This window comes from Bos indicus, chromosome 25 (genome assembly GCF_029378745.1).
Source record: "Bos indicus isolate NIAB-ARS_2022 breed Sahiwal x Tharparkar chromosome 25, NIAB-ARS_B.indTharparkar_mat_pri_1.0, whole genome shotgun sequence".
Classification (NCBI taxonomy): domain Eukaryota; kingdom Metazoa; phylum Chordata; class Mammalia; order Artiodactyla; family Bovidae; genus Bos; species Bos indicus.
Window position 1 is genome coordinate 31,319,033 of NC_091784.1, and position 25,310 is coordinate 31,344,342.

Below are 25,310 nucleotides of genomic sequence, written 5' to 3' on the forward strand. Positions count from 1 at the left end.
ATGGACTGTAGTCCACCAGGCTCTTCTGTGCATGGGATTCTCCAGGCAAAAATACTGCAGTGGGCTGCCATGCCCTCCTCCAGGGGATCTTCCCAAACCAGGGATCAAACCCAGGTCTCCCGCATTGCGGGCAAATTCTTTACCCTCTAAGCCACCAGGGAAGCCCACTAAATGTACGACCTCAGGCAAAAGACTTGACGTCCTTCTGTTTTCCTTCCTCAAACCACCGGAAAAACCAGCAATAATGGATTCTATGAAGATTAAGTTAATACACGAAGTGTTTAAAATGGTAGCTAACACACAGTAGGTAATAAAAAGATTAGTTATTAGTTTCTATACAAGGTTCATCTTGACATTGCTAGCAAAAGAAAATGTTTCCCACTCTTTGAACAGGCATCTCTTTCCCAATGCAAGTGACGAATTCATTAAGATTCACAATCTGCGTCAAAAGGTTACTTAACGACCTTGCCCTGCAGTGACAAGAGAGGATACAAAGGAATATACAAATGCTCTTCCAGAAACACACACACACACACACACACACATTTTCTCTTTCGTTCTCAGGAAAAAAATATCCATTTGTACCAAAAAACTAACAAACGAAAAAAACAATCCAACAACAAACACCGCCCCCCACCCTCCCCACCCCCCCCCCCCCCCCCCGGCCCCGCGACAAAACTTCACGAAGGGTTTTCTTAAAAAGGAAGATAAACAAGGATGAAAGCCATGCCCAGCAGCAACCATTTCCAGCATGACCTGGTGAGTTCTCAGCTTCAGATCAAGCACTCCGCAGTGGTGTTACCTGGGGGACCTTTCACTCACACATCAAACCCCCTTCCGCTGGCCACTTCCCACACAGCACATGCTGCCAGGTGCAGAAACATCACTGTTTTCTTGCCCAGAGTGTTGCGGGTCAGGGGTGGGAGCGAGTGTCTAAGGCATAGTGGGGGTGGAGGGAGACAAACCCAGGTACCAGCAGCGTGCTCTCTCGTGTCCCCAGAAGACCTGCAGTACATGGCTCTTCCAGGGACCCAACTTCAGTCCTGCACTACATTTGGCAAGGAATGCCTTTCAAGCTCCACACGTTGGTCTCAAGATCAAAAAGTCCGTATCAGGAATGGAGACTGGCCCCTTCAGCCTGGGCTGGAAGGAGAAGTGTGCAGAGGGTGAGCTTGCTCCGGCAGGTGGGAGCAGCAGACAGCCTGCTGATGCTCGGCTGAGGTCCTCTCTTAATCAGCCAAGCCACCCCCTCTTCCGATAGGCCTCAAGTGAAGAATGACCAAGTTATAGATTTTATTTCATGACTAATTCTGAGGATACATCCTTTGAGAGCTAAGTTTTATTTAATCAACTATTGATCATCAAAACAGTTCTTCTGGCCTTACATTTCACTGCATGACTGACTTTCTTTATTTTACAGTACATGCAGCATTTAATGAGTTCTAACTCTGTGCAGGGCATCGACCATTTCTCCTGCTCTTCCTTCACCCACAGGTTGGCTCAACTTCAGTTCAAAGTAAACGGTAACAGGAAGTACACAGTGTACAATCTGAGCTGGAATGAGGGACTGCATGGGCACCGTTTTAGGAATAGTGTTTACAGGGGAATGAGAGAGGGGACTCTTTCAGAGGCAAGTACAATAATCTAAGCTGGAGGTGAAAGGAGTCTTAACCGTGACTGTGGCTTTTAGAATCAAAAGGAAGTTCCAGACCCAAGAATCAGGGGGCTAGAATGTGCACGGCTTATTGAATGGCTGGATATGAGAGTGAGAGAGAAGAGGTGGTAGACTGAACTAGTGTGATTCAAACCTGAGAGGCTCTCAAGCCAAGCCAGGGGATGAGAAACTTAACTTTGGGTGCAAGAAATGATGCTTTCTATTTGAGGAAGGCATCCAGCAGGTGGTTGATGATGTGGGTCTGGAGCTCTAGAGGGGAGACCGGGAGCAGAAAAGATAAAGGCGGAAAGTGAGGGCCTGGGTGGTGGGAGGAAAAAAGAGGCAAAGTGAGAGGCAGTTAGCTAGCAACTGTGCTAAGTACTTGGTGTGTGTCTGCTACTTTTATCCTCACAACCCTCTGCAAAAGTATGAGGAAATGTACTGAGAAGCGTTACTCAGGTTTCCACAGCGCAGTAAGAGGTGGAGGCAGGGTTTGATTCAGATCTATACAGGTGAATGTTACAGCCATGCTATTAGGTAACATTTTCTATTAATACACGGATTCTTAGATATTTGATGAGAAAGAGGGGAGAACCTGACAAAGACAGTCAAGAAGATGAGACTGAGGATTGGGCAGGATCAGGGAAACCATGGGATGAGAGCTCCAAGGGGGGAACGTGGAATCAGCTGGGCAGAATCCTGCCATCCTCAGCTGGGCTTTGTGATTAGCAAGTCATTGGTGGATGTTAAGAAATGATGTAATTAGCACAAGAGGATGTAATATACTCACTCAGAGGTTAAGAAGAACGGAGGGCGGCGAGTATAAAATGTCTTGACTTTGAAGGGGAGAGACTCAAAATGGAATGATTAATTTTTTTTTTTTTTAAGATGGAGATGACTTGCTCAAGTTCATATGCTGAGAGGGAAGGAAGTGGTGAAGGAGATAGTGGGTATAAGACAAAGGGAAAGAAATGATTGATGTGACAAAGCCATGGCAGAGACAGTAAGGGTTGGCTGAAGAACATGGTTTTGACCTTGGGAAAAGGAAGAGCACGTTTTGTGCTGACAGCAGAGGGAGTGATGTAAACATGAATAATGATTCTGACACAACATGTTAAATGGAGGAGGTGGAAGTCAAGCATGATCTTATTGGACATCCTGGATATTCTTGCAGGGCTATCTATAGACAATGAGGTGTGGTAGGAAAGTCTGGAGTGGAGGATTCGAGATGAGAGGATGAAGTCTGGGGTAACCACTGTAGAGATGGTTAAGATGAGCGAATACTCAGCACAAGGCCCAGCCAGACTTAGAAATCTGTATCAGATGCAGCGGGAGAATGAGTTGATTTTCTCCACCAATTTAACCTATGTGCGCATCAACCTTGGCTGACAGCAAAGTACACGCAGGAATGTTTACGTGCTCACACATGCCATGAACGAAGGCAGCCGTCTGTGAATCGGGGCTGAAGTTTAATTCCCTGGCTTGTGTCCAGGTGGGTATCATTACTCTCCAGAGAAGGATACAGAAGAGAAGGACCTAATGCCAGGGTGTAAGTTGGGAGTTGTCTAGCTTTCCTTATTCGTAGCTTTTATTAGTACATAATTGTCTGCTCAAGATGTAGGAATGAGATGACCTGGAAAATGAGAGCAGAAAAGGAAGGAAAACCCCTCATGTCCTTGAAGGCTGGGGGGGCTACATCCTAATGAGAGTGATGTGCTCTTACCATTTTAACAAGAGAAAAGGACAAGGAAATGTCCTCCTGCTTAAAAAAGAAAGCAGGGTCTATCAATAACGACCTGAGGGCCATCATTATCTTTCTGAACCATCACTCCTGTGATGCAAGAGGTGCCAGCTCTGGTGCTAAAATGCGGCTAATGAATTTCGTGGGAATTCTTTATGGGAGGCTGATCCCCACCACTGGGCGGCTGAGCTCCACATCCCGGTTCTGCCCCTCCCACGTCTCCGTGGAAGGATAAGCAGGGCCAATGCATTCCAGGCCAGGCCCTGGTTCACAAGGCTGGTAGAAATTCTTTGCAATTTCAGGCCACTGCTGTGACATTACCTAGGTACAAGGCTCCTTTTTCCATGAATCTGTTACATCCAATAGGAGGAACCAGCAGGGTATAAGGCTGATGGATGCTACAAGCCTGAACCAGGTGTTTCTGTGATGAGGGCATTTACCATGAAAAAAGTACTGTGAGGGCATCCATTTGCTTATTTTCAGGAATTTTCTGGGTCTTTGGAAAGGCAGCAGTGCCAAATTCAGCATCCTTTCTGGGTGAAATAATCACTGAAGAATTTAAGATCAACAACTGAATGATAGATGCCATTTACCATAATCACGGGGGAGGCACATTTACTGTCAAAACTGTGAGGTTTTGGTACAGGATCCTAAAGAGAATCTTCTTGCTTGTTTCCGAACAAGCAGCCTTAAGGTGACTCCAAGTACATAAAATCCTTTAATCGCTGTCTTTAACCTAGTATTAGTCATGCTTAATAAAATGTCTTGGTAGTTTCAGAGCACTTATAAAAACAGTATTTCATCTAATTCTTAGTGCACCTACTGGCCTGTGGGGAGGAGGGTGGGACAAGTATTATCATCTTCATTTTATTGACAAGGAAACTGTAGGTCCCTGTCACACTGTCACCAAACCTGACCTTGAGTACTCTCAGAGCTGGGGGATGTCCTTACATTTTAAGACATCTGATTATAATTTCATATAACTAACTGTAAGGAAGTATTTTATGCTGTGCCTAAATGCGTTGCCCTGCAATTACTCTCAAGTGGTCTTATTTTTTTCCTTTGGAACAACAAGGTATAAATCTGATTGTATTCCACAAAAGAGCTCTTCAGACATTCTCTTAGTTCCAAATCAGCCATCCACAACATCTCGTGATCTTTGGCTGTTTTTTTTTTTTTTTTTTTTTCTGACACATGAAAATGGGTCAAAATCTATTGTTTTCTTGTCCTGTGCTGTCCAAGCCATTAGCCACTGGTGGTTATTAAAATGAAAAATAATTACAATGAAAATTTTAAACGGCTGACTGTGACTGGTACATATATGACTGTGGCCACCAGACTGGACGGAGGAGCACATTCCTATCCTAACAAAAGTTCTCCTGGACAGCTGTGTTCTAAGACCCTTGAAGTGCTTTTGTCTGAATTTCTGGCCTACATATTCATCTCGTTGTGGAGTCGTCTTTCTTATTACCTACTTTCAGTACCACCTTTTCAAAGAGAGTATCAGGTCTATCTAATTTATTTTTTATACTTGGGCGGGGTATTGGTGGAGAAAAGAAAAAGAACTCTATCTTACATTCTGTCAGCTTAGAAATACTTAATTGGTTTGTAGGCTGTCTGACAAGCTTTAATATTCTCATCTTTTCAAATCTAAACTCAGCTGGAGGCGAAATCACTGCCTATATTAAATACACAAAGATTCTATTATTAAAATGGAAGTAAAAGTTCTTTTTACTTAAACTGACAAAACACAGAAGATGGACTTCTTGTCTTTCACTCCTAGGGAGCCTGGAAGTGAAGGCTTCCTTCCACAGAGAAGGAAGAAAAAAGAACATCCTGAGACTTAGAAATTCTGCAACAGTTTGACTGACCCTGACGAAGATTTACTTTGGCATCTGACCTGGTTGCTTTTTAAACGTATACAAACTGGAAAACGTGGACAGTACATTTGAGGCAGTTGGAAAGGCACAAAGGGACCTCTGAGACGATCTAGTCCAAAGCACCTACTTGACAAGGAAACAGAAGCTCAGAAGATGTCGCTCATCTTGGTCCGGAACCTAGTCTTTGAGTTCTAATTCAGGGTCCTCCTACCCAGTGTGGGATTTACAGGCCCACCCAAACCTCCACTTGACGTGTGATACTCCGTTTGTTTATACCCCATTCTCTTCTACCCGCCATCATGATGCCCAAACCCCCGAATTTAGGAAAGCTGCAGCGGGTACTTCAAAGGTGATTGAGTATCTCCCAAATAGGACCACTATAAACCACAAACAGAAAAGGGGGAAGATCTGAAGAAATACAGGAACTTTCTTATTCTGATTCTCTTAGGAGTTCTCCTAAAGGCTCTACGTGTGCTGTATGCTGTGTACTCAAGTCATGTCCAACTCTGTGTGTCCCCATGGACTGTAGCCCACCAGGCTCCTCTGTCCACGGGACTTTTGGAGCAAGAACCCTGGAGTGGGTTGCCATTTCCTTCAATAAGGAGCAGGATATCGCTGGAAGTGCAGAAAGGGGACAAAGAATTGAGAAATAAATTAATAATGATGATGAAGTTATATCAATGACGACAGCAATACCCGAGCACTTACTCTGCCTCGCATCATCTCACTACATCATCACATTTACGAGACAGGGACCTGTGCCCTTCCCGTGTGTGGGATGCCAAAAGGATCAACAGGCTGAAAATCATCATGCACTAAGCTACCAACCTAAGTTTTAGAAAAGCTGGTGAGTTGAAGCGAAATGTATATAAACATACTATGCAGCTTACAACATGAATTTGGAGAGGGAGAGCTATAGGAACTGTGTTTTGAATTTATTTTTTTTTTTTAATGGTAAGGCAAAATCTAGGCTCAGTGACCCTCCATTTTTAATAAAAAACAAGGGACTTCCCTGGTGGTCCGGTGGCTAAGACTCTCTGATCCCAATGCAGGGGGCCGGGATTCAACTTGTGGTCAGGGAATGAGATCCCACAAGCTATCCAACCATCTCATCCTCTGTCGTCCCCTTCTCCTGCCTTCAGTCCTTCCCAGCATCAGGGTCTTTTCCAAAGAGTTGGCTCTTTGAATCAAGTGGCCAAAGTACTGGAGCTTCAGCTTTAGCATCAGTCCTTCCAATGAATATTCCTTTAGGATTGACTGGATTTATCTCCTTGCAGTCCAGGGGACTCTCAAGAGTCTTCTCCAGTACCACAATTCGAAAGCGACAATTCAGCACTCAGCCTTTTTTATGGTCCAGCTCTCACATCCACACATGACTACTGGAAAAAACCATAGCTTTGACTCTTTGAGTTCCTAGAATCCTTAAATGCAAATGTAAACTTAGTTTGCCTCAGAGCTTGAATTCCTCCATCACTTTACCTCTCCCTTCTCAGATCTATGGGCAAAACGGAACAGAGGCAACACTGTAAAGATGAGCCATGTTTCTTAATTACTAAACAGTCAATATGCTGTTTATGAAACAGGACTGGGTTGAAAGAATAATGGTTTCTTTCTCTATTGATGCACCTACTTTAACAGGTTTTACTCTAATTATAAACCTTCATAGTCCCTTATTTTTAAGACTGTGTAGAAATAGTAATATTTTAGATGTAATTCATGGGTTCCAACCAATTGCCATACAATAGAATAAGGATTTCCTACTGTGTTCATTATGGTATTTGCCATCACCTCAAGTGATCTGAGTCTTCAGTGCAGAGTATCTGAACAATATTCAGATATGTGATGTGTGTTGTTTCAAACAAGATGATATTAAAGACACAAGTCATAGCAAATGGAAATAAAAAGGCATGTTTTCTGTGTGAGTAAATTTATAGGATTTGGGCCAAAATGTAAGGTATAGAATCTTGTCTCAAATGCCCTGCTTTTTCCCCTCTATGCCTTCATGCTGCTGCTGCTGCTAAGTCGCTTTAGTCATGTCCGACTCTGTGCTATCCCATAGACAGCAGCCCACCAGGCTCCCCCGTCCCTGGGATTCTCCAGGCAAGAATACTGGAGTGGGTTGCCAGTTCTTTCTCCAACGCATGAAAGTGAAAAGTGAAAGTGAAGCCGCTCTTGACTTAACTGTATTAGAGAAGTCTGGCATTCTTGGAGACACTCTAATTTTCATACTATCAAAACTTGGTTGTAGGGACTTCCCTCGTGGTCCAGAGGCTAAGATTCCTTGCTCCCTATGCAGGGGACCCAGGTTCGATCTCTGGTCAGGTAACTAGATCCCAAAACTAAAGATCCCACATGCCACAACAGAGATCTAAGATCCCATGCCCACAACTAAGACTCAGTGCAAATAAATTTAAAACAAAACAAAACCTGGTCCTCAGAAAATGTCACCAACACATTTAGACTCTAGTCTAAAGGTCTCACAAAGGGTTTTTCTGAGCCTGTATGTTTACTAATACAGTATAGAGGTATAAGATATGAAATAAACCACTTTCCCCCACAGACAGGAATTTATCCCACTAGTTCTTAAATGATGGTTCAGAAGCACTTTTGAATCCTTGTGCTGCAAAAGTTCTCAAGACGTTACAGTAACAAAGCCATGTGTCTTCAGAAGGTCTATAAGAAGCAGTGCTAATTAACACACTGCCCACCTGGAGTGTTTCTTTGAACATACGCCTTTCTGATCAGTGTTCAGGGCCCTCCTCCTACTGACCCAAGAGGCAGTCTCCCCACTTGGCAAGCAAGGACTTGACAATACACTTTGCTTCTCACCTCTTATTTTAGCCAACTGAAACATCAGAGTGTGTTTCATCTATATGCTTAGCTATACAGAACATTATTTTTTTAAAAATATAAAGTCAGATACTTCAGGGAATGTCTGAGAAAGTGTATACTTGTGCCTCAACACACTATTTGAGAACTACCGTTCTAAAGAATAGATCATATTTATGGAGCACTTGATCTATGTAAAGCACGTGCTAAATGGCTTGCCTCATTTTAGACCAAATTCTTCTCTTCACTACATAAGAGCTGTAGTGACAATATTTGGCAAAATTTATTGATAATCACAGCTCAATACTTCAAGGGAAATCCATGGGCTAATTCTAAGAAGAATTTTAATCGTACTTTTAATCAACTAGTGTTATTACAGTATTTAAAAATAAGTCTTTCTCAGCTTGTCTCCATCTGAGAAATGGATAACGCAGGAGTCAAAGTGATAAGTTTGCTCTTAAAATATTCTAAACTTTACCCCTGAGGCTGGATATATTCTCTCTATACTCCTAGTGTGTGTGTGTGTGTGTGTGTGTGTGTGTGTATGCTCAGTTGCTCAGTCATCTCCTACTCTCTGCAACCCCATGGACTATAGCCCTCTGGGCTCCTCTGTCCATGGAATTCTCCACGCAAGAATACTGGAGTGGGTTGTCATTTCCTTCTCCAGGGATCCTCCCATCCCAGGTACTGAATGGCGTCCCCTGCATCTCCTGCATTGGCAGGCGGGTCCTTTATCACTCAGCCACCTGGGAAGACACCGCCCTCCTAGCACATCCGCAGAAATGCTAACATGCCAGAGAACTAAGATGGACAAAACAGGGCATGCCCTAGGGAACACTTTGTAAAACGCATGGGCTTTACACAACTCCCTAATCTCTTTCCTCTTTCTTCAGAATGGAAGCCCAAGTGCTGCTCCCTATCTGATGCACAGGGGGTCTAGTCAGACACAATTCTTAAAGCTTGGCAAAAATCAGCCTGAGATAAATCTGATCTAAGTTTCAATCACTGTCAATGAATATTCACTGAATTTTACCCAAATAAATGTATTTTAGGTCCTTTTCAAAAAATTATTTTTGAAATAACTATACTGGGGACACAAATCAACAAAGATACTGAAACATAGTTCCTCAAAGATTAAAAGTAGGAGATTCCGAAAGTAAAAACCTCTCATCTGTTGTAATTATTACTCCCTCAATTGACAGACGTGACTTTCAGCCCATGGGTTACGGACATCAAAACATGAAGCATTTATGTTGCTAAACTAAAGGCTTTAGATATAATATCTCATCTAAAACTCTCAAAAATTCTATGTCAAAGCAAAACATTATTTTTAGCAGCATGCAGACAGAGAAGACTAAACTACTTAATTTGGATTTCTTTATTTACTTGTCCAGGGGACTTATTGTGAGTAACTCATTGACTCTTTAGAATGTGGTTATGTTCAAAGGTAAACACAGTTGTTGTTGCTGTTTTTAAGTTGTTAACTCCTTAAGAATGTCAAGGCCAAGGTTATATCCTTTATTTTATGGTACTTCAATGAAGTTACTGTTTAAGGACTTGTGCAGACCCAAAACTGCTTTTGGAAATCTTGATTACTGCAAGGCAGTACTCAGAGAGGAATTAAGGCAGGTGAAGAGAAGAGACTTAAGCTGCTCTGCTGTTATTCTTAACCCTGTGGTCTTGGTCAAGTCACTTAACCTCTCTATGCCTCAGTTTCCCCACTGAGGAAGGATGGACGATATGCCCTCTATCTTGCAAGACTGTGGTGAGGTTTACAAATACCGGCTGTAAACCTCAGAGCATATGTCTGGCACGTAAGAAAGGGTCTAGTGGACACACAAGCTTATACTTTTTAATAACTACCTGCAAGCATTGGTGTAAGCCCTTCGTGAGGACAAGAATGCCTTTGAGGTCTTTCTTTTTTATAAGTAATGTGGCAGATTTGTTGATCCTGCTTATAAGGTCAGGAGTCTACGGAGAGCTTTCCAGTCACCGTCAGGGATATTTGTACATCCAGACCCGGCAGTGATGCTCAGCAAGGCTTTCAGACTGATTCATGTGGCAGAGCACCCGGAAATCCTGTGCTCCTCTGCGTTTATGGTTATGGAATATTCATTAACACCTAATATGTTTGTTATTTAAATTGGAACAATTTTACTCAGAAAATACATGATTATATTACATATTTTAAAAAGCAAATGAAAGATAGTGTCTTCCTCAAAACAAGTGCTTCTTCTTTTTTTTTTTTTTAATCCAGAGTTAACAGTTGTTTCGTTTGGTATTTGTTACCTGATTACGTAAGAAGTCATGGCTTACCATAAATATGTATTAGAAAAACACATACCTAAAATAATTTTACTCATTTACTTGTTCTTTTTTTCCCCAATCTTTCAGTGGAAAAATGGCAGCAGTCATTTGATGGTGAAATAGCTCAGTCTTAGCTCATAGGAAAAGTGTGTTTTGATGGAGGTACATGTTTTGATAGAGGTAAGTGTTTATATATATATATACACACATATATATTTTCTACTTATTTATTTGGCTGTGCTGGGTCTTAGTTGAGGCATGCGAGATCTTTAGTGGTGGCAAGCAAACTCTTACTAGCAGAGCCTGGGATCTAGTTCCCTGACCAGGGATTGAACCTGGACCCCTTTTACTGGGAGCACAGAGTCAGCCACTGGACCACCAAGGAAGTCCCTGATGGACGTAGGTTTGAGCATCACCAGTCTCAGGATCATGCGGTAGATTTTTCCAGGCTCTATCTCATATCTAATCAAACCTCCACAGACATACACACCTGGTAGGTCCAGCTACTCTGAGCAATGTCTTCAAATACCCACAACCTAGTGTCTAACTTTAAGCCTTGAGCTCACATTGACAGACAAAATAGTGAACAAGGATCACCCATCTCTCTCTCCGCCTCCTTCCTTTCTTTCTTCCTTCCCTAGCTCTCTTTCTCTCTGCAAGTCCTGTGAATTATACTATCTGTTGTCTGTTGTTTTAAGTCTCCTTACAACTTCTTCTCAATGTTTAGTGACAAAGAAACATTTCTTGGTTCTGATAAACTTTAGTATCTTCTTTCAGTACATGATACAATGCAAGCTATAAAGGGGAAAAATAAACATGAATTCCCATGTTTTGTACAAGCTGTAAGAAACTTAGCCTAAGTTTCGTGCTCATTTGCTTCTTTGGGCCTAGGTTGTCTGATAGAATTATTTTCTCCATCCTGAATCCTTCATTATGTAGTCAGTGCTCTTCTGCTTACTGGTTTTACACTTACACTGTGACTCTTTTATTACGAATATCCCAAAATCTGACAATATGTCCAGTGGACTTACACATATTTTCTGAGGTTTTAGCAGTATGAAAAGGTAGAAAACTAGAAACTTGCTCTATGTTTGCACAGTATAGGTTAAAGTCTGTCTTTCTTGCAGAGGGTCATCTCTAAGAAGATGAGCATAGGTGGCTTGATTTTTAAGTTATACTACCCAAATCTCTGCATTATTAAAAATTTTAACCAATTTTTAATGTTTGTGTGTCACAAACTGAAGAAATTAAAGAATATTTCTCTACTCAATACAATTCCAAGCAGACTTTCTTATGGAACCTGTGCCTTTTTACTAAGATGAAAATTGGAGAGAATCCAAATTCATTATTTTTATGAATGCAAAGATGTGGATGAACATTGTTATAAGTCATACATAAGGACTGACTGTTATATGGTGAGACGTCTTTTAAACACAGGGAAAGCACTGACTCTTCAGTGGGCACCTTCCTTTGTCACTGATGGCAACATAAACTGGGACACTGAAGTGAAACGTGACAACCAGGAGCACCGTTTGAAAAGAGTGCCTCGTCTTTTACTGAACAATTTCACAAGGAGATATGTATTCAAAAACATAATCACTACAACATTTTTCATAATAATAAATAACTCAAATACTTAAAAACAAGTTAGACAAATAATGACATTATCAATATAACAGGATACTGTGCAGTCATTAAAAATCAAGCTATGGAAAATTTTTAATGACCTTGAAAGTTTATGTGAGATGCAGAGAGAAGGAAGACTAAAGTGCTTATATCCTAAAATGGTAAGAGTGATCACCTCTCAGTTGTATTATAAGTGCAATTTTTTCTTTGACATTTTCTAAAATCTCTAGAATGCAACTATGTTGCTGCTTTAAATCAGCAAACCCAAAATTTCTATTAAAAGACAGCCTTTCCATATTACCTTTTTTAAAGGAATCAGCCTTGCTCTCACCACAGCAGCTTTCTTTCCTCTGTGCTCTGTCAGAAGTCTGGAGGCTATGTTCAAAAGACACTCAACTCAGAACCGAGCATCTTCAGACTTTTCCAACTTCAGACACGGCACCACACCCCAAATAAAAGTTCATGGGTGATTTCTACAGGCCGCCAATACTGCCCTGGCCACCAGCGAAAAACCCAGGGCAACTCTGCCTGCTGTGGGACAATCCCCTTAGAAGACTACCCACCGAGGTGTGCTGAGGTATACTTCAGAGCTGGTGAAATCGGAACTGGCAGCCAAGGAAGCACTATTAGCCATGGCTCCTAGGCCTCAGTTTCTTCACTTGTTAATTGGGGTGACTAACACTTCAAGCTTCCATTCTGCTATAAAGTTCCAGGGATTTATGATAACAGTCTAGGAAAGGAGACATAGTGGGATAATGCCGAGTGAGAACAGGAACCCCTGCTGCTGCTCACAGGGTGACTTGCTGGGATTCCCTTGCTTTAGGCAGGAAGTGGTAGCAGATGTCTGCGGTGGTAGTGATGGGCACAGAACTGCAGGGAGGAACCAAAACGCCGTGCCCTCAGCTCTAAGGAGGGTGCCATGCTGGGCTGGGAAACGTATCCTCTAGGGCAGCGAGAGATGAGAGACGGGGCCCAGTCACAGAGTATGGTTAGAGCAGGAAGAAGCCCTCGATGCCTCCCCTTCCTGTGTCACACATCCCCAGAGAAAAAGCAAATGGCAGTATGTATGTCAAAAAGAAGAGATGAGGACGAAAAAGACAGTTTTGTATTTTTTCCTTTGAGAAGAGGGAAGAAAAGAAGGGTCCAGGATAGGATATCAATAAAGTCCTTCTGGCAATAAGGACCCATATGCAATGCAGATGGAAAGGCTCGTTTCTTAGAGAGGAAATGGGGGCCATAAGGCGACCTTTATAAATCTCTGAATTATATAGCCTTCTCTGGGGTGTGTTCCATTTAAGACTACTGTACACCACAAGGGGCTTAGAATGGATAGAGTCTGTGTCTTTCCTCTGAGTTATTGTGCAAGCAAATCAAACAAGAGCAGAGTGGCCGAAGGAAAACCCCTGAAGTTAGAGCGGTGATTATGGGATGCCCTGGGAGATGCAACAGGACTGTGTGTGTGTGTCTGCGTGTGTGCATGTCTGTGTGTGTCTGTGTGTACCACTGCAGCATCTGCCAGTTGCTAAATCAACCTTAGCTCCCTTCTGCCCGGTGGGACTCACTCAGGGATCTCCAATCTGCCTTGCAGGAACTGCATCTGTCCTTGAACAAGCAATTACGGTGAGCCCATGACAGATCCCTGGGGCCTCTGGTGGTGGGAGGAGGGCAGAGGAGGAAAAGGCATCACAGGAACGTTAGAAGCCTCACGAGGACAGGAGAGTCACCAGCCTGATAAGATGGAGGGGAAGGCAGTACTAACTCTGTCACCCTCTACTAATGCACAGAGTGTGCAGAGGGGGAGCGAGAGGGGAGGCCTGTGGATGGACGGCTCTTAGCCTGCCTGCTCCTGCACAGCAGGGCACTTGGCAGCGTGACTAAGCATTGCATGGTCCTTTACCATGATTTCTTCCCTGGTGGCTAAGAGGTTAAAGCGTCTGCCTCCAATGTGGGAGACCTGGGTTCGATCCCTGGGTCGGGAAGATCCCCTGGAGAAGGAAATGTTAACCCACTCCACTATTCTTGCCTGGAGAATCCCATGGACGGAGAAGCCTGATGGGCTACGGTCCACGGGGTCACAAAGAGTAGGACACGACTGAGTGACTTCACCTTCACCTTTACCATGTAGAGTGAGTGTTACACAGGTTTCCTTGAACTCAAGGAAAGAAGCATTTTGTCCCCAAAGAATCCACCCCTACATGAAAGCAGCTTCACTGATAAACCCACAGCTACAGGGGAGCTCACAGAAAATTGTTCATCAAGGTCTGGGCTCATAGACAGTTTGTGAAGAGAAAGGATATATTAGCACAGGATGGAAATGATGGCTAAAAGAAACATCTTCTTGAGAACTGGGTCGAGTCACCATGAGTGTGTGGGCAGACACACAGCTAACTCCTTTGTTCACAGCCCTGCCCCCCGCCCCCCCCCCCCCCACCTCTCTCCTGGAGCCTCCTGGGGAGTGAAAGTCAGGCTGTGGACACAAAAAGGATGAGCCAAGAATGACTGGACTGACCAACATCATCTGTGTTCTTAACCAAGGACCCCGGTTCAGCTCTCTCTGAAGTAACAAACACCTAACACAATCTGGTGGTTTTATTACTGAGAGTGCACTGCACAGTGGTGGATGAATGAATGGTGGGGAGGACATCGGCGAGGGGCAGGAAGAAATCAAGTCTAAGAAGACAGAAAGGACAGGGAAAGGATGTATTAAATTAACTCAAGAATACAGGCGGTTGTAATTATATACATTTGAAGGTAATGGTGTTCTTTAGTGACTAAAACACCAAAACAAGTTACAGAATTCAGTGCAGTTTAGCATAACTGACTTATTGTGGGGTCTATAAACTTAATCGATGCCTTTGGTTTCCAGGGTGTCATTCAAACACTGGAGCTCCATAAATAAATATTAGAAGTGTCTGTCAATCTCTCCTTTTGGGAACTGGTATGGCAGATAGTTTACAATGTATGTTGGTATCTGAATGTCATCATCCATTAAGAATTTTTTTAAAAAATGGAAGCCTAATATTACCTATATTGACAGAATTAATTATAAAATTATAGCATCGTGGAGAGGTAGGTAGGATGGAGGCAGAAGTAAAGAAAACACAGCGTCTCTTCTTTAGAAGCTCACAAATGCCTCATGTTCTCAAAGGCTCAGCTTTACAAGTTCAGGAAGATGACTATTTTAAGTTTCTTTTTCTACCTTATTTTAAAACAAAAAACTCTTGATCCGTGGAAACTCAGTAAGAAAGAACAATACATACTGAAAGACTTCATGCCACTAAGACGTGTGAAAATTAAACAAAAGTACCGAGTCTGAAATTTGATACCAAATTATAAAATGAAAGATAAACTTTTTATATACTTATAACCAATAATAGTCTTTGACATCTATGATTCTCTCATTTAAGCAAACACTCATCAGGAAATCATTGTGAAGAGAAATGTAATACACTGGCTGACTTTCCCTCCCTTCTTCATACTCCAGTAAATTAGTATGAATACAACTACACACACAAATAAAATGCAATTTAGACCAATCTATGGAAAACGTCAGTTTGAATTATAGTCTAAATGCTCATATACATAATTTTTTAAAAAAGGAATACAGAATTATCCTAAAGTCCAAAATGTAATTCTAACTAACAGCTAAAAGATCTTTGAGGACAAATTTAATGAAAGAAGACCAACCATCAGAATTTTAAGAACTTAAAAAGTTGCTTCTCTTAGAGCCAGTTAAACACAAAACAATTAAACCTCCCCTTTCGATCTTTCCAAGATCCTTTATAATCTCACTTATTTCTTTACCAAATAAATACGGTTTTATGATATTGCTGAGGACATTGTGTCTACTTTCCACGAGTGCACCCTAGAAGTCTTTCTAAAGACTTAGCCCATGTGTACAGCAACAAATAGATGACAAATATTTCCTGGAACACTGAGCTCAACTGCTTCCCAAAATACCACTCTTCCCTAAGACACTGGTGGCACTTTGGCTTGATGGCTTCAAAAGTAGCTCATTAGAACCCAAAAAATGTTAAAAAGATGTGTTCTCCACTCCCATGTAATGGCGAGTGAATTAGTAAACTTCAAGGCTATTTCGTGGGTTTCCCAAGTGGCACCAGTGGTAAAGAACCCGTCTGCCAATGCAGGGGATGTAAGAGATGTGGGTTTGATCCCTGGGTTGAGAAGATTCCATGGAGGAGGGCATGGCTACAGTATTCTTGCCTGAAGAATCCCTTGGACAGAGGAGTCTGGCACACTACAGTCCACATCAGCACGCATGCAAGGCTGCATTGTACTGAAAAGACACTGGTGACATTCCTGAAAAGAATTTACATTTTTTCCTGGTTTTTTTTTTTTTTTTAATTTATTTCGGCTGCATTGGCTCTTCGTTGCAGCGAGCGGCTCTAGCTGCCCTGTGGCATGTGGGATCTTAGTTCCCTGATCAGAAATTAAACCTACGTCCTCTGCATTGGAAGGTGGATTGTTAACCACTGGGCCATCAGGGAAGTCCTTCCTTAGTGTATACATTAACACTCATAAAAGTTTGCAGACAGGCTCAGTGAAGGCAGGTGTCCTGCTGGATGAGAGTTTGTTACAATACTTTATTTATCATGGAAAAGGAGACGTATTAATATAATGTCCTAGGCTACAATGTTATTCAACAACTGCCTCTCATATTTGATCTGCCTCTAAAACATTAAAACGCACAAAAAACATACAGACATGAATACACGTGCATGATACAACATGCTATACCTGTGTGTATGTGTCTATGTGTAAAATGACCTGACAGAGGGCTTCTCCCATGGCTCAGTGTTAAAGAATCAGCCTGCAATGCAGGACACTCAGGTTTGATCCCTGGGTCAGGAAGATCCCCCGGAAAAGAAATGGCAACCCACTCCACTATTCTTGCCTGAAAAAAAAAAAAAATCCCATGGACAGAGGAGCCTGGTGGGCTATACAGTCCATGGGATCGAAAAAAAATCACCTGACATGTAAGAGTCCTACTTTTCTTTATAAGGAAGGAAATCGTAACATCTTTTGGACCCGAGTGATTTTTATATCATTGACAGATTATATGTTATCTCTGTTACAGTCTTTAATTTATGGGGTGGGCGTGGGGGGACCAATATGGCCCCAGACTCAAGTCTTATAAAGACTGGCTGCTCATTATAATCAATAGAAAGACTGAAAAACAAATCAAACCAGAAAAACAAAAACAAAAACTCCTTAAGCCAAACACTGGAGATACTGATTTAAATACAAATATGTTTAAGACTCCTTAACTGATGACCGCCCACCGGGTTTGGCAACTGGAGATAAAGCAGAAAAGGGGCTGGGGTGAAGGACACAGGGGCGGTGGCTGGCTCCTCATTTTCTCGATGAGGGTGTGGAACCCAGCAGCAAGTGCAGACTGCACCCTCGGTGATGCCTCGTACAAACCCAGCAGTGGAAATGCAAAGCCCGCACACTCACTTTCAAGCACCTATTCTGGGGAGCAGCACTGTGTTTCCCACAGGTTTGTCAGAGAGTAGAGACCTTGAACTCAGGGATCTGAGAGGAAGGAGCCGCAGCCATATACAGCAGAGTAGCCCACCGTGATCATTTCAGAATGCTGCCAGGATGCAGTCTGAACGGAAGGTCTGAGGAGGTGTTTGACACATGAGTCATCATCACCTGTCAGAGGAAATTAACAAAGTTTGCCTTCAGGCACGAAGAAGACGCTGGAGGTAAGTCACCTAAAGGTGCCAAAAGAGTGTGGAGGCAGAAAAACGTGATGTGTGACAAAAGGATGAACAGAGCAGAGCAAAAAAGGGAAAAAATTCCATTCCATCTGTGCAGCTCAAAGCCTAAAACATGGCAATCTTTATTTGGAAGAAAAGTTAATGAAGATTATGGAACGCAAAATGACTTTTCATCAACTTATTTCTCTAAAAGAAGCATGATTTGCATTTTCCTTGAACTGATCAAATGTTATCTAAGAATTGCTTAATTGCCTTAATGCTTTAATTCTATTTGCTGCCAATCTGATTAGCAAAGTGTGTGTCTGCATGTGCACCCGTGTGGGCTGGCATTAAGAGGGAGGGTGAAACCTATTACTGAAAGAATGGCAACGTGGAGCTGGCTGGCTCCTGGTTAATTGAGAAACCATGAGTGGTGTGAGAAGGTCACTCTATCATTTATTTTAATTTCTTTTCTCTTGTCTTCCCAGTCGCTTGTTCACCTTAGGAACCTGCCTTACATTTGAGACCACTAAGAGCAGGTGTTAATTTGGGTTAAGGAGAAGGTGAGCCCAGGTATTCCTGCTAGTGCTGCGATTTAATAGGAATCTGGATATAATTTAATAGATCCTTTGAGTCTCAGTCAGACATGGTTCATATGGATTGAGGAAACATCTTATAGATAAGTTAATACATACATTAATCTCTTGAGGCCTTCCAACAACACATAACCTGACAAAGTAAAAATAAGCTTTCAACCTGCACAGGAGTATGTATGGATAAAAGTACTGGAATATTTCCTTTAGGGCAGAGAAAAAGCACTGGGCTACTATTCTGGAACCAGTTCTGACTTGGAGGAAGTCATGTTCTGTCTCTGTGTTCTCAACTTCAAACTGGACTAACTGGTTTTAAATTTGACATTTAAAGAGACCGTGGGTTTCACAGGTGTGTCTCAGGATCTGCACAGGGAAGTTCAAGAGAAGCTGAGAAAAGGAGATTCTACACCCAATTCTGAGCTCCCTCATCCCCGTCTGATTTAACTGGAGACTGCCCACTGATCAGTTTGAAATACTGATGTGCTAGAGAAGATCTGGGTTGAAAAAATATTTCTTAGGTTCAAAATATTCTAACCACTGGAATAGAGGCACTCCAAATTCTGTATAGTTTTAATAAAATCTTCTCTCTTAACACCCTGTTTGTTCTGCTAGGAAAATTCAACTTCCTTTTCACAACTCCAACTTCTTGAGCTTCAACTACTGCAAGACTTAGCTCAAATGTTATCTTTTCTCTGAAACCTCCCTCAACAGGAAGCTGAGCTGTGAAGGGGACCTCTTTGCTGTAAAGCAGTTTTCTTTTTGTTTTTTAAATTTGTTTATTTGGCTGTGCCAGGTCTTAGCTGCGGCACGTGAGATCTTTAGTACTGGCAAGTGGGATCTAGTTCCCAGGCCAGGGAGCAAACCTGGGGCCCTACATCGGGAGCCTGGAGTTGTGACCACTGGAAAACCAAAGTGTTAGTTACTCAATTGTGTCCAACTCTATGCAACCACATGGACTGTAGCTCTCCAGGCTTCTCTGTCCATGGCATTCTCCAGGCAAGAATACTGTACTGGGTAGCCATTCCCTTCTTCAGGGGATCTTCCTGACTCAGGGATTGAACCTGGGTCTCCTGCATTGCAGGCAGACTCTTTGTTCCCGGAAAGCAGTTTTGTGCCTAATATTTGGCCAAAGAGTACTCTTCCCTAAGCTCAAGATACTAGATACTTTGGTGCAATTCAGATACGGATTCAATGCTTTGGATTCTAAATGACATAAGGAAGGGTTAAATGTAAACCCAGGGCAATACATATCAACAGCATTAATACATTCTTTTCCTTTGATGCAGCAATAGCACTCACAGGAATTTGTCCTAAGGAAATACTGACGATATCTATAATGACTTATTGCAAGGAGATTCATCTCGGCATGATTTGTAATAGTGGTAGGGCAAAAAATTATTTAAAAACCTAAATGTAAAATAAAGTTAAATACATACACAAAAATAGTTAAGTAAACCTTGTACTTTGAAAGAACATATATTTATTAATTACTATGTTTTGGAAAAATATCTCATGATGTGGGAAAACGCTGATTACATAATGTTAAAGAAGGCAGGACACAAAACTATATATAGAATATGCTGATGAAGTTGTTCTTCATTTTGTTTACTCAAAGGAAATATAAAAGAGTAGTAGAATGATTATTTACATTAATTTTCTTCATTATACATCATGTGTCTTTCAAATTTTTTAATTAGATACTTTTCACTTTTACTGTAATAAATAAGAATACCTGAATGTTTGGCAAAGCAACAGACAGGTTATCTAAGGAACTTAAATGTGAAAGCTATTCTGTTTCCATCAGCTTTCTCTAATTCTTCACCCACATGATACTCCCAAAACACAAATGTTTGGTAAATTGAAATCTATTACTATGAGCAGTTTGAAAACAGGAGTCCTAAAGAACCAAGGAGAGCTGACTTACATAAAGTGGGGAAGATCACTCTAGAAATGAGTTCTGGTCTTCACTCTGCCACATCTTAGCTGTATGGCTCATTCAGCAAACAGCAGATGGTCTTAGGGCTTTAGTTTTGTCATTTGCAAAGGAAAGGTGCATGTCTTACTCTTTTTTTTCCTATCCCCAGTGTTTAAAACACTAGAAGTTATCAAGAGTGTATGTTAACTATCATGTGGATTGCTGGATGTAAGAATGAATAGAGGGATGGTATGAATGAACTATAATGAAAGAGCTAGAACAAAGATAAACTAAAATTCTAGGAGTCTTGATTCAATACTTCAAATCTGTATATGGACCTATATGGGAAGATAATCTTAAAAAGAGTGGATAAACGTATATGTATGACTGATTCACTTCGCTGTACAAAAGAAACACAACGCTGTCAATGAACTATACTCTAATAATTTTTTAAAATCTATATTGTGAGCTATCAGGCCACCAAATAAAACTTGAAAAATAAATAGTGAAACCTGGTTGGTGTTCTTCCTGATCTTTCCAAGCCTAAAGTCTTATACCTTCACAGACCCATCCACACCTGAGACTAGCACCTTAAGGAAAGCTCAGATCTTGTGAAGATGAACTGGGGTCACTGCCTACGAGCAGGCAGTGAAAGCCAGACTCAGAAGCTGGAACAGCTGAGTTGGAGACAAAAGCAATCCAGTAACATTTTGATGATCAAAGTCAAGAGACCAAGACTTAACTGCATGAAACATGCAGCTTGCAGAGGTATTCTGGTTGCAAATTGAAGCTCCAAGCCCAGAACACAACAACAAAAAAAGCAAAATTCAATCAAGGGCATCCCACCTGAGACAGAACTGAGATTCTTTTAAAAAGTGAAGAGTAGGACTTCTTTAATTGTACAGTAGCTAGGAATCCACCTGCCAATGCAAGGGACACAGGTTCAATCCCTGCTCCAAGAAGATTCCACGCAGCTTGGAACAACTAAACCCGCACGCCACAGCTACATGCCTGTGTGCTGCGACTCCTGAAGTCCACGTGCCTAGAGCCTGTGCTCCACAACAAGAGAAGCCACCGCAGTGAGAAGCCCGGGCACTGCACCGAAGAGTAGTCCCCGTCTGCCACGACTACAGAAAGCCCGTGGGCAGCAATGAAGACCCGATGCGACAAGCATGAAACATTTAAAAACTTTAAAAAGTGAGTTGTAGAAGTCAGCATCCTAGAACAACATGGAGAGCACAATATACCCAAGTGATAATCAAGTATGTGGCCTCCACCAGGGCTAAGGAAGAATGGACGGATAAACCTGAGTCACCAGCCTGACTCTGACCAGAGTAAGATACTTTCTTGGCGGCTAACGGATAGATGGATATACACTGTATGAAAGGACATAAGATCAGTAGATTAAAGCCCATCTTGACCCCAAACTTGCAGCAAGGACACAAAAAATAAAATAACGTTGCCTATCATTTTCATATATTCAAATTCTACTTTATGAGCAGGGAGAATATACTTCACCCTTCATCTTTCTAGCTATCAAAGCTTTTCTAGGTAGGTTATGCCACCAGATATGACTGTTTTCTTTCATACAGTGAAGTCATTTCTAAGTGAGTAGTCTAGTAAATTTAGAGGAGTAAACTTATTCTTTCAGATGTCTTCCAGATCCATAATGGAAGGTAAATCCTGTTAGCTTGGGCATGGCAAGGCGATTATTTCAAATGCTCCATTTCTGTGGAACAAACAAAGCCATTCCGGGCTTATGCAATTCCTATTTAATGGAGAAGGGAAGAAACACTATGTTCACCATGCCCAGAACACTAGCTGTCACAGACCAGTGGCAACCAGAATGGAAAAGAGGCCTTGTCTATTATCACCACTGGATATCAGAATCCTCTGGGCTACATGTGCTCATATGCGCCTGTCCAAACCAGCCTGCAACCAAATGGTGCTGAGCAAGAAGCAAAAGGGGAAAACTATCATGGTAGGAACATCAGGGCATTTTGGATGCAAAGCAGAAGCTTATCTTTTTTACTGTTGCAGCTCCAGAGAAAATCAATTTTGACACAGAACTGCCACTTTACAAGCAAATAACTATACTTTCCAATAACCTAATCTGTGCAAAGCCTACTGAAAATTCCCTAAAGAACCAGTAGTTAAAACCTCCATTAAATCAAAGGGTTTAATATGGGAAGGGAAGAGAGGATGCAGTTTGACTTGGGAATGTAATGGACTCAGTGGGGAAATAAATATGTTGTTTTATGTGTACAGTTACAGAATATGAGAACACTGCATTCATTTCAAAGGGAATTCTCTTGCTGTGCAACTTACTCCTAAACAGATGTGATTTTTGCTTATTCAAAAACATTTAGGTAACAATTACAGCATAATAAATTATAATTGCCATCATCTTCCAGCTACGTAATGCCTTCTATGCAAACACAAAGAAAAGGCAATCACACAAAACTATAAAACCCATTTTCAGGTAGGTTCTGCAGCCTGGATTCAAATAATCTACATTATTCTCACATAAACACTGTATTGTGCCTCATATATATACCCTACTGCAGCATGTGGAGACTAACTAGCGAATAACTAAGGTTTGTTAATCACAGGTTGGAATAGTCCCCAGCAGGCTAGTTTTAGGAATGCCAGGAACGTCTTCTGGCCTGCAAGCATCTTCTTTTATGGTCTGCATCCAACATCTAACACTCCACCACGTAGAGCTTCAATTCACTGGTCATTCAAATTCCAGTGCTCCAAGGGAGGTGAACAGAATGTTACACATGCAACACTGTCATTAGAGCATATTATAATGAACGCACCTGATTTTCAGCAGGACAGTGTACTGAGGGCGAAGTGGGGCGGGGTGTGGTGGGGATAGGGAACCATCCAGATGCTCTGATGGCAAAAAGGATGTGGAAGGAAGGATGACCCTGAGATGGACACAACAGTGCCTACTTTCACAGGACGGCAGGTAACGTGCCAAGTGGGGCTGGGAGAAAAGATATTCAGGGTGAAAGAGATGCTCTAACATTCATGTATCTTACACCAACTTTTCATTTCACATGGCAGAAGAGTTCAGGCATGGGGATGGAACTGAAATGTCCTCAATCTGACTCACAAAGAACTGTCCTTCATCTTTGACATTTACCATGGGACATTTCTGTAGAATAATATGAATAAGATGGTGGATGGCTGGTCTTCAGATGAGTAAGCTTTCCCCAACTAACTGAAAAACCAAATAAAGTGATAAAAATGGGGAGTTAGGAGATTGAAGTTTCACTCTGTCAGTCAGTCAGTGTTAGTCACTAAGTCGAGTTCAACTGTTTGTGACTCCATGGACTGTAGCCTGCCAGGCTCCTCTGTCCATGGGATTCCCCAAGCAAGAATATTGGAGTATAGGTTGCCATTCCCTTCTCCAGGGGATCTTTCCGACCCAGTGATTGAACCTGGGGTCTCCCGCATTGCAGGCAGATTCTTTTTGGTCTGAGCCACCAAGGAAGTTTTACTCCGAGTTACTACTGACTGAACACTGCCTTAAGAGCAGTGGCTGAGCTCTCCTAACCACCACACCACTCAGTATTTATTCCACCACCATTTGCAGAGCCTCCCGAATATTCACTTAGGAATCACCGAGAAATGAAAGAAAGAACACACAGCTTTCTTTCCCTTTTTTCCCTTTCACAGTCTGCTGCTGCTGCTAAGTCGCTTCAGTTGTGTCTGACTCTGTGCGATCCCGTAGACGGCAGCCCACCAGGCTCCCCCGTCCCTGGGATTCTCCAGGCAAGAATACTGGAGTGGGTTGCCATTTCTTTCTCCAATGCATGTAAGTGAAAAGTGAAAGTGAAGTTGCTCAGTTGTGTCTGACTCTTAGCAACCCCATGGACTGCAGCCCACCAGGCTCCTCTGTCCATGGGATTTTCCAGGCATGAGTACTGGAGTGGGGTGCCATTGCCTTCTCCGTTCACAGTCTAAGGGGGAGATACTAATATGAACAACCAAATGGATGAGTTCAGTGCTATAAGGTAAGCAGAGAAGATTGTGCAAGAACAGGGAAGAGACCATCTATCTGCTCAGAAAGGGCTCTCAAGAGGCCTTTGCACTACTGATGTGAATTCTGGAAGGATATGAAGGTGCTTGCTGATCAGAAGACAGAATAACATGTACAATGGTGTCTGCAAAATGAAGATAATATGTCTGTGATGGAGCTTTGTTACCCATAAAGTGCTTGACAACGGTGGTGTATTTTTACTGTGAGTAACACCCTGCATGCTCAGTCACTCAGTCGTGTCTCTTTGTGACCGCATGGACTGTAGCCTGCCAGGCTCCTCTGTTCATGGGATTTCCCAGACAAGAATTCTGGAGTAGGTTGCCATTTCCTCCTTCAGGGGATCTTCCTAACCCAGGGATCAAACCCATGTCTCCTATGTTTCCTGCACTGCAGGTAGATTCTTAACGGCTGAGCTGTTGCGGAAGCCATAACAGAACGCAGCATGCAGGTTAATAAGAGTTCTCCTCATTTAGAGGGGCACCACTTGGGTTTATATTCTTGCCTGGAGAATTCCATGGACAGAGGAGCCTGGCAGGCTATGGTCCATGGGGTCACAAAGAGTCAGACACGACTGAGTGATTTTCACTTCACTTCACTTTGGTTTAGGTGGCATAACATAAAGTGAACAATTTAAGACCACCTACTCACAGAGCATTTTTAAATTCCTTCTCTGACTAGAAGGTAACCATCTCACAACCAGAACTAAAGAAAAAGGAAGTAATTGAAAGAAGAATTAATGTTTTATTTGCTACTGCTCTTCACAAAGTCCACGATAATCTCCATCCGAATCATGTATTTCATCCTTCATTTCGAAGTTCAAACTAGCACTCTATTCTACTTTATGAAATGCATTTTTTTTAAAAGAAAGAAACACACTGTACTTGCTGAGTTGGTGACATGTCTAAGATATTGGGGCTGAGGGGTGCTTCCTGAAACATTTTAATCATTTCTGACTCCTGAAATATACACACACTTTTTACACAATCGT

The 25,310-nt window shown here is 42.1% G+C and overlaps 1 protein-coding gene across 10 annotated transcripts in view; it reads right to left on the reverse strand.

Moving 5' to 3' along the window:
• AUTS2 (activator of transcription and developmental regulator AUTS2) overlaps positions 1 to 25,310 on the reverse strand; it is a 1,215,639-nt gene that overhangs the window by 486,307 nt on the left and 704,022 nt on the right. The window lies entirely within an intron of this gene.